This window comes from Lepidothrix coronata, unplaced genomic scaffold (genome assembly GCF_001604755.1).
Source record: "Lepidothrix coronata isolate B3197 unplaced genomic scaffold, Lepidothrix_coronata-1.0 Scaffold88, whole genome shotgun sequence".
Taxonomy (NCBI): domain Eukaryota; kingdom Metazoa; phylum Chordata; class Aves; order Passeriformes; family Pipridae; genus Lepidothrix; species Lepidothrix coronata.
In genome coordinates this window covers 116548-130025 of record NW_016690268.1, presented here as the reverse complement: position 1 = coordinate 130025, position 13478 = coordinate 116548, and the positions used below count along the sequence as shown (strand labels likewise).

At 37.6% G+C, this 13478-nt stretch overlaps 1 protein-coding gene across 1 annotated transcript in view; it reads right to left on the bottom strand.

Moving 5' to 3' along the window:
- The window catches only part of GPC5 (glypican 5), a 612142-nt gene that overhangs the window by 503356 nt on the left and 95308 nt on the right, over positions 1 to 13478 (bottom strand). The gene's annotated exons all lie outside the window — the stretch shown is intronic.

The window sequence follows — 13478 nt, the reverse complement described above, 5'->3', positions numbered from 1 at the left end:
TGGCTTTCTGATCTGGATGTCTGTAGATACAAATTCACATGAACTCCCATTTTCTTCTTTGTAAAATGTGATACTGAGCATTTTGTACGACAGAGGATATCAAATCGTGTTTATAGCTCATTACTCTTCCTAGACACTGAATAAAAATAATTAGGGCCATATATATTTATTAAGTAAGAGATAGTTCATGCTGGGAATCATATCAGACAAGATATTAAGCAGACTGAACAGCATGTATTTTGTGTAAGCTGGCACACAGGCACTGGTGAAAAACTAACACTGCGTGTGATTTACGAAAAGTTGGTTTCAACAGGTGGTCGACTTTCTTAAAGGAAAAAGGGAGAGAGGAGATCTCTGTTGGCTCTAAGACAGGGATCCAATTTTTGAAGCTACCATGAGAAGGAGGAAAGAGTGTGTATGTTATACAGCAAGGATTATTGTTTCCTTTTGCATTTAATATCCCCACATGTAGGAACAGAGAAAGCAAATAAATTCCATTTTCAAGTTATCATCATACATAAAAGAGAGAAGCGCAAGTCTCAGGGACCATCTTTCCAACTAAGAACTGCTGTAGTGTTAATTAAGAAATACATTTAATATTTAAAATAGAATAAACACAATTTTGATGAGTTTGTTTTCATGCATGGTGTAAGAGGTGATAACGTAAGACTCATTGAAGGTACTTGCTTAGGTCAGTGAACAGAAGAAGAATCAGCATTATTGCTACACATGAATATTGAAAGCAAGAGTAAAGTCGAAACCAAACAGTCCTTTTGGGCTGTGGCTCACATGTCTTAACTCAGGCAGCCAAGTTATAGCTTGAATCCCCTTCAAATGAGATGCATGAACTTACCTGCAAGACAATCATCTCTGGACACATGACTAACGTCTTTTAAGGGATTACACTTTAAACAACCCTTAAAGTATTAATTTCACCATTTCTTATCAGAAGCAGTGTGTCTTTAGGCAGCATCTTACTACATTTGCTCTTGTCCTCAAATTCAGTTTCCAACCACCCTCACAATATTTTCCCCATTAGCTCTTCTTCAGAGCACCTTATAGCACACTCCACCAGCTTAACTAGACTCTCACTTCCCCCTCTTTAAGTCTCTACACTTTTTCTAGGCTTCATCCATCCTTATGTGAGTTTTCTCCTTCAGTGCTGCACTTTGCCAGCCTCTGCAGCAGCCTATCCCATCAGCCAGTCTACACTAACAAAACGCAAATATACCAGAGGGACAAAATATTTTCATCCTTTTACTTGTCTCACTTTTCTCATATTCTCTTATTCTCGTTGATGTGACACAGGGAGCCTTATGCTTATGATCAGCTTTTATGACAAAGCAACTGATTGATTGAGTTGTCTCAGTTCCAGCTTGCCATGCACTTTAACCACTGTCTGTCTCACCAAGAATAAAAATAAGGGTTTAACAGAGAGTGAGAGTCATATCGAGATGGGAAGGAGACTCTGTCTCATGACAGGCATGGATTAGGTGTGTAGGTTGTTGTAGGTCTTAGGTGCCTTGCCTATCTGAACAAGGCACCTTCACTGTCCAGACACTCACAGAGACTGACTGCAGGGTGGGAGCCTGTGAGGGGAGGAGAAATAGGGTGGAGATGACTCACTGGCTAATACAGCCCCTAAACAGATGAGTACCAGTTCTTCAGGTCAAGGGGAAAAAATTAATTAATTAATTAATTAATTAATTAATTAATTAATTAATTAATTAAATAAATAAATAAATAAATAGCCTCAGTTACAATAAACTGAAACCCCTCTATATACATTCAGCTTCCCTAGGAAAACAAGAGAATCCACAGTTATCTATTTCCTGAATTTACAATAAAGTCTTGTTATATTTTACTTTAATAGGAACAAAAAAAATAATTTTTACAGTCACAGTGCCTTGGAATATGCATGATACTTGTTTTATATGCGTTATACATATAAACAGTTTTTTCAAAGTACTAACAGCTTTTCTCTCTGTTCTCTTTGAGTCAATGTCTCCAGAAATGCATTGTGCAATACTAGGAAATTTGCATTCACTGATACATGTAAATACAAACCTTAGTTCCAAATATAAAATCTTTCTTAAAAATTAATCTTGCGTAAACTTTATACATAAAAATAACATTAAAAGTCAGTAATTATCTGAAATGTCTTTTTAAGAACTTAAGGTTTTTTTCTCAGTGTTTGAAAATTCTGAAAATTCTACTAAAAAGCATTTGCCCAGCACCATGTACACCTCTGCCATTCTCACAAAGATATGCATGACAGTAATCATACTGCTGAGAACTCAGTTCTGCTAATAACAGCAACAGCACAAAGTTAGCTTACCAGTCTTTAGCAGAGTCACTTACTTATTCAGACATACTTTGTTCAGACATACTTTGTTCAGACATACTTTGTTCAGATATACTTTGTTCAGAATGAGCTACTTCAGCCTGTACAATGGCAATGTCATCCTCTCCATTATCTTTCTCATATCTCTGATGTTCAAACCCCAGGCACCACTGACTGACCAACTGCGTTGGTTCTTCTTTGTGTGTTTGGTATGTTTATGGCTCACCCAGCTGAACCCAACCTGGGTTTTTTAACTGTTCAGTAGTGTCTGTCACGTCTATGTAACGTTTAAATCATTAACAGTATGTGCATGACAAATTTACTTCTGCCTCCCACACTAGCCTAGTCTTCATTACTACCTGTTTTTTTCAGTAAACTTGTGTACATGAAATGGTCATATACTCTTATCTTGCCTTCAGGTGCCTGTTCTGTCTGTGAGCCAAATAATTTATAATCAAAATATTTCAACATTTTGTTTCCCAGTACACGGCTGATGATAGTCTAAAAAAGAGATGAATACAGTTTCCATAATCATGTCTGATTCTTTTTTTTTTTTTTAATGCGTTCTTTGTATCTCAAGGAATGAGTACCTGTAGTAAATGTAACACCACCTAGTTGTATTTTGTGTGTTTTCTGAAGGACTACAACTATTAGCTGCATTGTTTCTTAATTTTTAGTCTTTGGGCTGCAAAATTAACCTTGCAAGTAAAAATTCATGTAGTGCTATTATTGCTCGTCTTGAGAGACATTGATTGGAATCATAACTTTAAGAGAAGGGGAATGAACTAATAAATTACCATTTTGCATCAATATCTGAGTAGAATGCTTTCTTATTATCTTCCAGTTTCTCTAGAATGGTATACCTTCTGAATGTTTCCACAAACTGAGTGGATTTTTTTGGCTTCAGAAACCAAATCACTGAAGAGTGTGTAAAATGATCCTCAAAGGGGATCAAAAATACCCTGAGAAAAGTGAGACTGCAAAAATCACTAGAAATATTATTCAGGAGAAAATTACACATCTCACTGAATTTCAGGAAGAATTAAAGACAGCTATAAAATTTTAAAATAGACAAACCTCAGCAACTTACTAGGAATTTTTTTTCCTTTGGTGAAATGTTCTTAAGCGCCGCACAATATTTAAGGACATAAAAGGAAACATCAGAAAATGATAAAACTCCTGATTTTTACAGTTCAGAAAAACCTATTGTCATTATACTCAGCATGCTGCTATTATGCACAATTTGTATGCCACAGTATGATGACTGGGTTAATTAAAAGCTCTTGTAATAACCATGCAGTTAAATTACAATTAGTGCCGCCCATGAACTTTATGGCAGTTTGATTTTGCTTGGTGCAATTCCTTAAAATGTCAACTTACGATTACTTACAGTTTGGAAAACTGGGGCATCATAAACCTTTATATTTACACAGGACTGGACAATGATGGGAGCATCATATTAATAATGGTCAGACACTGTTCTCTAAGCTCACAAGCTCAATATAAGAAATCTGACACATTCTTTGTTTTGGTTTTGGTTTGTGGGGGTTTTTTTCCCCACCATAGAAATTATTCTTTCTGACCTCAGCATTTCTACTGAAATTATTTTACATCACATGACTGAAGCAAACTGAATGCACAGTCCTGTGATGCACTTCAAACTAGATTTGCCAAGTGATTAGTGACGCTGCAACTGTGACAGAATTAAGACTCGAGAATCCTGAGACCCTCTGTTCCAATTTGGGTCATACACTGTTGTGAAATACACAGAAAAGATGATCATCTACTCCTGCAGTGTGTTCATAGTCTTTTTCACTAGTTCTTACTGCTGTGCACAGAGGAAGAGGGAAGAAAAAACTTCTCTGTATACAAAATCTCTTGGGCTTAGACTCAGCTCTAGCCGGGAAGCAGAATCAGGAGTCTGAAAATTGCCCTTTTCTTTATGTGTAACTCTTCTATGTACATTTTCAAAAGTTTAGCAAGCACTGAGTTTTTGATACATATATATATATATATACATATATATATGCTGGATTTCCTGTAAATGAGGTATTTGTCAAGTATTCTCCAGATTGATCCAGTCTTTCAGACCTGCAAGGCATCAGAGTGGCCACAGTCCATGCAAGCATTAAAACTGATTTTATTTAATGGGTGTTTTAGTTACTGATTAGTCTGATGGTTTTCAGTTCTAGCTGTCAGATCACAAATTCTCCACATCCCTTACAGTTAAATCCCCTCAATCACTCCTGAGCAAATGGACAGTTGAAATATAATAACTCTAAATAAAAGCAAGAATGAAAAGGCAGGCTGGTTGAAAATACATTTGTTACAAATAAAATTGTGGTTAACTTAGCTTTTATTTTCTTTTCTAGAAGTACAAAAGTGAATACTTTCTTTGAGAAACAGATTCTTGATGAGTCACAAGCATTTCCAGCACCAGATTACTACTCAAACTACCCAAGATATTCATCCAGAAAAGCAATGAATTAATATTAATTTATAAAGTATCCTTGGTTTGTCTTATTCCAGTTAAACCACAAGAGGGAGCATCAGCATTTCAATATTCCCAAGCACTTCAGCAGCCTTCTATCGTTTTTTTTTGCTTGGAACAGTTGCTTATTTAATATCAAAATTCCGTTTCAAAGAAATGCATTTTGATATGTGAGAAGGTGCACACGTGCATGGAAGAATAAAGTATTCCCTATCGAGACAAAATTCAAGTTTTTGAAAACAAGGAGAGCAATCATGAGGTACAAACATCCATGTTTTCCTTCAGAACATGAAAAAAGACGTTCACACGAGATTGTTTCAGGAAAGAGTGGTGGAGTACCACCAGTATTTGCAACCCAGAAAAGCTATGTAAAAATCTTGTATTATTTCCTTTGCTTTCCTTGCAAATTTTGTGTTCTTTATCCTTCACTAGTTGATTTTAGCAAAGTTGATTTTAGGCATACTGAACTAAGCAAGCTCTGGAGTTAGAGTGGCAAATTATGTTTCACACCTATGCTTATGCATTTTACAGAACTTGCAGGAGAAGTCCAAGACAAGTGAAGAGGCAAACATTGTGAATAAATGCCATGAGAAATAGAGTAAAGCTGACACTTAGAGTAATACCTGCTCAAATTACTAAACAATTTATAATAACCTGCAAGTTAAATCTTAAACAGGCTTGCCAGCTAATGACAATTTCAAAGCAATTTTATTCAAAATTGAAATTAAAATCTCAGACGATACATAAAAAGTTGCATTTATAATTTTTCAATGGAGATAAGAGTTGGGAATGGTTTCAAACTCAAGAAAGGACAATTCAAAGTAAACCTAGAAATGTAAGAGTTTGCCCCACACCCACCAAGATATTGTTGAGGAAACATAAAGGCAAACTGCACATATACAAAATAAACACCAACTAGCAAAGCAGAGGTAGCCTCATCAGGAAAAATGGAAAGGATTACATGTTGCAAATAAAAGGCAAATAATTTTCCATGATATATAAATTGAAGTACAACTTGGAGATACTGAAGTAATTATTCTACTCGGTTTGGCAGTAGTGCAGCATCAGTGCCATTGCTGTACAATTTCTTGGGGAAATGCCCCATCACTGGAAGTGTTCAAGGTCAGGTTGGATGGGGCCTTGAGCATCTGGTATGGTGGAAGGCATCCCTTGCCCATTGCAGGGGGATGGAACTAGATGATTTTTAAAGCCCCTTGCAATGCAAACTATTCTGTGATTCTGTTTCTACCAAATCTTCCATCAAGATGGAGGACCAAGGAAGAGACAAAAATGCTAAGTTTGCAAGCCAGCTTTTTTAATTAGAATTTTTTTATATGGTTTTGTAAAAGACTGCTGTCCAAGTTGTTGAATTCTAGAAGCCACAGTGCCCAACTTTCATGTGACTGAGACTCATACCCTCCTCCTACCACTACATCTATCAAAACTAGTGCTACAGTCCTTTTTCTTGAGACTGTTCTCATATCTTATCAGTGTTTAATTATCTCTGCTTTCCTTCATAATTTTGCATGTTCTGATTGTAAAATAAAATTTAATAGACCATTAAATATGAGCTACTTAATATACTTTTAATTTGTGTCTTCTGGTCTTTAATTACAAAAAACATAAATGGTTTTAATTCTGCTGCTCCATTCACGAGGGACTAACACTCAGCAAGTCTGGCAGTAAAAACAGTTGCTCCTCTCAAATGAGACTGGCTGGGAGGGAAGGAAATTATTTTTTTCTTCTTTAAATGGCTTAATGTTAGGGGAAATCCTAATGTTCTTAGCCAAATAACCCTGTAGCCAGAACACAGCACTGCCAGTTCAAATTCTTCAAAGGCAGTTCAACAAAAAGTGCTTCTTACGAGAGGCTGCCAGCTCTCCCGATCCAAGTCTGCTTCAGTGGATGCCAAGGTGTTTCATTCATGTTCAGTGAAAAACACTCTGTGGTTATCCTCTGAAAAGGAATTATATAAAACCAGCAGTAGCCCTTTCCAAAGATCAGCAGCCTGTGTGTAGTTTGACTGATTTATTTATGTTCTCTTGTGGTTCAAGTATACTTTATTGCTCATTACTTCTGTGTGCCTGCAAGTACAGTTCTGACACAGAGAGTTAGCACTGTGTTTTCTTGTTGGATACGGGCAGAATTCTTCATTATATCTAGGTCTAAGTCTATCCAGGGTCACCTGTGTAAACCAAAAGAAATTCAGTAGGAGTGTGATTGTCAGTGAAAGCAGAAATGGGGCTCTATAACCTTTATTAAGGATGTTACGCACTTAAAAAAAAATATTATAACTTACAAAACATAAAGAATTAGTGAAGGCAAAACAATTTGGCTGCATCAGCATATCTGCATAATGTGTTTGTATTTTGCGGAAGGCTGCAATTTATGCTCCAGAACTGTGAAAAGCAGAGTGGTTTTGTAAGTAACACTCTGCAACAAAAGTATGCAAGTTAATAAAATCATGTTCACTTAGAGTAACAGTCATAATGCATTATTTTAGCATAAGATACTGTCAATACCTCTTTAGATAATTGGAGGGTCACCTTCTCATGATAATAAGAATCAAAAAAAATCAGAAAAAAAAAAGAGGACGGAAAAGCCTACTATCTAGTTAGTCAGCATTTCAGAGAATCTAGGTGTTTCTCCTTCATTCTGAACTGCATCTTACAAGATTAGCAGTTTTGCTTCCTGCATCCGTATATTAAGTGTTTCAGTGTCTCCTCACTCTCTTCTTTCAACCTGGAAAAAACAGGTTTCTTTGAAAATCTTTTGTGACATATAAGACAGTCACTTATTCATACATGTTCATATCATTTCTAGGACCAAAATAGTCCAAAAAGCTCATTTGCTTCAAAATATCTGTATTTGCCCTCAAGAAAAACCTTCCTTTCCAATACAAAGGATTGGTAGTGGTTTAAAGAACAATTGAGATAGCAGAAGTCTGCTCAGCTCAGTAGCTCCCTTTGTAAAGAGTTATTCTGTTTCACAATGAAAAAAGAAGAACAGAGAAAAAAGAAAACATATATATATAGCTTACAGAAAGGATTCTTAGCGTCCTTTGACAGTTATTATTCAGCTTTGGAGAAGGAGTGAAAAGTCTCCTTTCTTCTCTTTTTGCAAATGAGAAGAATCAGACTACACCATTTTCAGCCTCTTAGAGCATCTTCCTTCCCTTCAGTTCAGATGTCCAGTGAACACACTGAGACAAGGCTGCCACAGTGCCAGAGTTAGATATCTATCACGTCACCTAAACCCAGAACGTGATGGTAGCCCAGACTGTTTACTCCACACTTTCAGACCTCTGAGTCCCTGTGGAGCCAAAGGAAAGAGGAAATCCCTTTCAAATCTTTTGCCTAACAATCTGATAAAAAAGGAGAAAAAACTTGAGGTTTTTCTATGCTTTCCTGACATAACAGATCTCAATCTTAAAAAGGGAGTGCAGCAAATTTGAAACATAGAATCACAGAAACAACTTCCAAATATTCAAGTAATTTCAAATTGTGAAGTGGATTTTTTCAAAACACATTAAATAGGAATGCATAATGCATGCCATGATGTATTCCTGCATTATTGACTTGGCAGACTATGTTGAATATATCTTATATAAACCTGCACTACTCAGCATTACTTGCCAAAACAATGTGTGTATGTTGATAACTGTGGTGGGTTAGACTTGGCTGACAGCCAGATGCCCACCCAGCTGGTCTCTCATTCCCCTTCCTCTACAGAACATGGGCAGAAAAATGAGATCAAAAAGCTTACGAGCCAAGATAAAGACAAGCAGATCACTCACCGATTACTGTTATGGGCAAAACAGCCTTACCTTAGGGAAGACAAATTAATATATTGCCTATTAAAAATACAGTACAATGGTAAGAAACAATGTTCAGACTAAAAACACCTTCTTCCTAGCTCCCCACTCCTTCATACCAGGCTAAATGTAATTCCTTCATTCCCAGCTCTTCTGCTGCCCCTCAGTCCCTCAAGTGCTGCAGAGGGGTTGGGAATTGGCAATTGTGGTCAGTCCATAACACTTTGCTGGTGCAACTGCACCCCATACAACAAGTAACTCCACTATAGGAGATGCAGGCGAGGAATCTGGGCAATTTGGAAAATGAATTTAAAAAAAAACACTTCTGAGAAAAGTGTGAGACATGAACTTGATACTGGATTTGAACCTCTTCTCACCAAAGGTAAGAAATATGTCCTCTCTCATTTCCATAAATGAAAGGAAAATTGGGAAAAAAAGAAGAGGAATTAGAACTGGTGTATCTTGAAACTGGTAATATTCAAATGCTGAGAAGCTGATGAATGTAGCAACTGACTTTAATTAGACAGTTGTGTTTTCATGGCTTCATGTTCTGCTATTATATTTAAGAAGTTCTTGACAGAAACAAGTGCTTCCAGCGTTTGCCACACATCTGCCAATGTATCATAAACCTTAAAATAAAAGACACCAAGAGGATATTAGTACGTGTATGCACAGCAATGTGCATTAATTTTATTTTTTCTTTCAAATATGCACTTGAGAAGTAATGCCCTGATAAATGAAAGGAGCAGATCATACATAAAATACATTTTTCCACAACATGTGCACAACTGCATGTATTATTGCCTCTGCTAATATTCTGTGCATGATTCCAAGCCCTGTTTCTACACATCAGAAGCAAGTAGACCAGTTGCACCGTAAAAGGAAACCAATTTTGAGCATAATCCTGCAGCACAAAGCATACAGCTGCCATTCCAACATATAAGAAATGCTCTAAGATGTGATTAGCACTATTTTAATGTTAAATGTTGTAGCAGATATCTTGTTATTAGATAAACACCAATTTCACTTACAAAAAACCAGCAAGGGCACTTACAGTAATATATAGTGTGTGATAGGAATGTCAGAAATAAGGGTAATACTTCAAATCTCAGTAAGTGCAAGCTACTGAAAAGTATAGCAAGGATGGATCAAACCAGAAAATATGGGAAAAGCTGTCAAGAAATGTTTAGGTATGTTTAGGTAGGAATAAAGCCTACTATTTAATGAAAACAACTTTTCATTAGTTACAAATAAGCTATAAACACTTGATTTGGTGATTTTCACTTTGTTTTCAGAGTTCTCCATTCTGTTTTCTGATGAACAAAACCTAGTTTAGCTTCAGAAGAAAACTTTTTGATAGCAGCAAGGAGCTTTTCCATGATGAAACAATGGGGAAGTGAAGCATAACACTAGAAGAATCTGAATTAGATGGAGGTCATGACTGCAGTAGACCAACTTCACAGTACATAAAAAAAATGGCTGATATATAAAAATATACCATACTTTATTACACAAACAGTACAGCTTTTCACAGCTACAGCTGGAGGCATTTCTGTAAATGAAGAGAAAGGGAAGGTGACGGTCTTCAACTGTGTGTTAAGTTAGATATCAAACTTTCTTTTAGAATACCATCATATTAGACTTTAAATCTAATTACTGTTCAGCAGTTTTCACAAATCAGCTTATAATGATCTTGTGAAGTATTTTAAATTCATCAATGTATCAAGTAATTTAAATTCAGCAAAGTAATGATGGCACAGTCATATGCCAAAAGCTTTAGGCAGAACTCCACAATTTTATTTCAAAATCTGCTTTGCTGAAAATGACAGGGTTTGGTTTTTGGCTTTTTTTATTAAAGAAGTATGAAAGAACTATATGGCAACTGGTTTACTTTGTCTTTTACACAGTGCTAATGGGAACACACACTTGCTGAAAGTTAAAGGAGTACAAGGATGAGCCCAGATAGTTTGGTGACAGAAACAATATAATGAAGTTTCCCACAATGTCAAATCTAGGCAGTATCTGTGCAATCGTTAAACCAAAGCTCATTTTCCCTTCACAGTTCATCATCAATACTTCCATTTCTCCCAGGAACAAAAGTATCTACTGTTGATATATAGCTTGCCTACCAACTCATTTGAAAACCTCTATCCTTTGAAAACCCCTGGACTATCACTCTGTTGATCTCAATTTTTATGATCCTGCTATGGGGAATTTTATCCAGGCTTAGAGACTGTATAAGGAGAAATTCTTTTCCTTTGACCAAAGATCTCTGAAATTAAAATAGACAGTGTATACTGACTTGAGAAGATTCAGTTTTTAACATGCTCACATGGCAGTGTTCATCAGTATGAGGCCAGTGCCCACATCCTGCACTTAGGAGAACATGAACATGATATATCATTGCCTTGTCCCTGATGTCCATGTGTGGGCCCTATCCAACCACAGCTGATTCAAAGGTGACACGCTCTTCAATAATAATATTCACCTGATACACCCACCTTCTAAATCATTTCACAGAATCACAGATTTATTTTGGTTTGGAGGAACTTCTTGAACTCATATAGTCTAACATACCTATTCAATCAGGGTCAGCTACAGTTGGTTGTCCAGGTTCATGTCTAGCTGTGTTTCGGATATTACCAAGGATGGAACTTCACAACCTCTCTGGACAACCTACTCCATGGAATTTCATGGTTTTTGATTTCTGCCCACTGCCTCTTGTCCTGTCAGTGAGCAAGGCTGAGAAGAACTTGGCTTTTTCCTCTTCACTGGCTAATATCATGTGTTTATACAGGCTCAACAGTCCCATCTCTTTCAGCCTCTCTGCATATGAAAGATGCTCCAGTCTCATGATTCTCTTTGTGGCTGGACTCATTTCAGTCACTCCATATCTTTCTTGTACTGGGTAGTCCAGAACTGGACACAGCACTTCAGATGTGGTCTCCCCAATGTTGAGGAAAAGGGAAGGATCGCCTCCCTCAAACTGCTGGTAACACTTCCTAATGCTGCATGGAGTTATGCCTCCCCAGGTGCAAGACTTTTCATTTCCCTCTGTTGAACTTCATCAGATTCCCCTCAGGCCAATTCTGCAGCCTGCCAAGGTCCCTCTGCATGGCACAACCACTTGGTGTATCAGCTACTTCTCTACAAACTTGCTGAGGGTGCTCTCTGTCCCATCACTCAGGCCATTAATGAAGATATTAAACAGTATCTGCCCCAGTATCAACCCCTGAGGGTCAGAGCACTAGTGACTTGCCTTCAGCTGTACTTTGTGGTACTGATCACAATCCTCTGGGCTCAGCCACTCATCTGGTTTTCAGTCCTCCTCACTGTGCATTTTGTCAGTTTATATTTAAGGGTGTTGTAGGAGACAGTCTCAAAGGCTTTGGTAAAGTCGATGCACACATCATCCATTGCTCTACCCATAGCCTATCAATTTGGCTGTCCTATGAAGGGTATCAAGTTGGTTAACCATGGCTTCCCCTTTGTAAATCCATGCTGATTACTCCCAGTCAACTTCTCAATGTGTTCGAAATGGCTTCCAGGATTGCCCAGGGAAGTGGTGGATTCTCTGTCCCCGGAGGTTCTTAAGATGAGACTGGATGTGGCACTTAGTGCTATGGCTAGTAACCATGCTGGTAGTGGATCAAGGGTTGGACTTGATGATCTCAGAGGTCCTTTCCAACCTGGCTGATTCTGTGATTCTATGATTCTATGATTAGTTGTTCCATCACCTTTCCAGGGATGGAGGTAAGGCTGATGGGCCTGCAGTTTCCTGTATCCTCCATCTTACTCTCTTTGAAGACACTGGTGACTTTTGATTTCTTCCAGTGTCCAGAAGCCTCAGTCTTCAACCTCTCCCAGTTTCCATGACCATTCAAAGACATTTGAGTGGACACATGATGACATCAGCCAGCTGCCTCAGTGCTTGAGGGTCGTTCTTCTCAAGCCTAATGAACTAAGGTATGTCCAGTTTGCTAAAGTGCTCTAAGGTTAGTTCCCAAACTTGTTCTTCTCCACTTCATTGATTCTACAGGCTACAGTCTTCACTGATCCACACCTTCCCCCTGGTCTCTGGCCCTTTAATTTCTGAAGGTCAGTCTTACCAGTAAAGACTGAGACAAAGAGGACATTGAATACCTCAGCCTTTTCTGTGTCTGTGTTATGAGTTCCCCCGCCCTATTCAGCATCAAGCACACATTATCCATACCGGGTCCATCCTGAGGCAGAAAACTCTGCAATCAGCACTGACGATGCTTCTTTTTTCTGCCCATACAAAGTATACCTGGAGCCTTGTGTTACACAGGGCTCTTTTACTAAGGAGAGTGATCCTCCAAGGTAATCACAGCAATCATGACAAAAGAGTTGGAGCATGTGTAGAGAAGGATGGAAGAAAAGGAAGTTAGCCATTTTAATATGGTAAGTTGTCCTTGCCCTCAAGCTGCTATTCTTTTGCCGCAGCACTGGAGAGCTCCCTCAGAATGAAGCTGTCTGTATTTCTCCTTATTGTGTAAATGCCAGAAAAAGTTGTCTACCCAGCATCAGATGAACCACAGACAAATGTAGTCAGCTATCTGGAAAAGCCAGATAGATATTTGTCTAAACTTAAGTATTTCCAATCAGATAAAGTATACCTAGAATGTTTGCAATATAGAAATTTACTTTGCAGTTTAAATATAAACAATATGTGCAATAGACCAAAGCAGTCATAAATTATACAATGCTGTGTAATCTGCTTAATTTGTAAAATAAGTGATTAGGTTATTCTATTACAATTGCTAGTTTTACTGTGGCATATACAGTAAATTAGACTGTGAAACTATGTT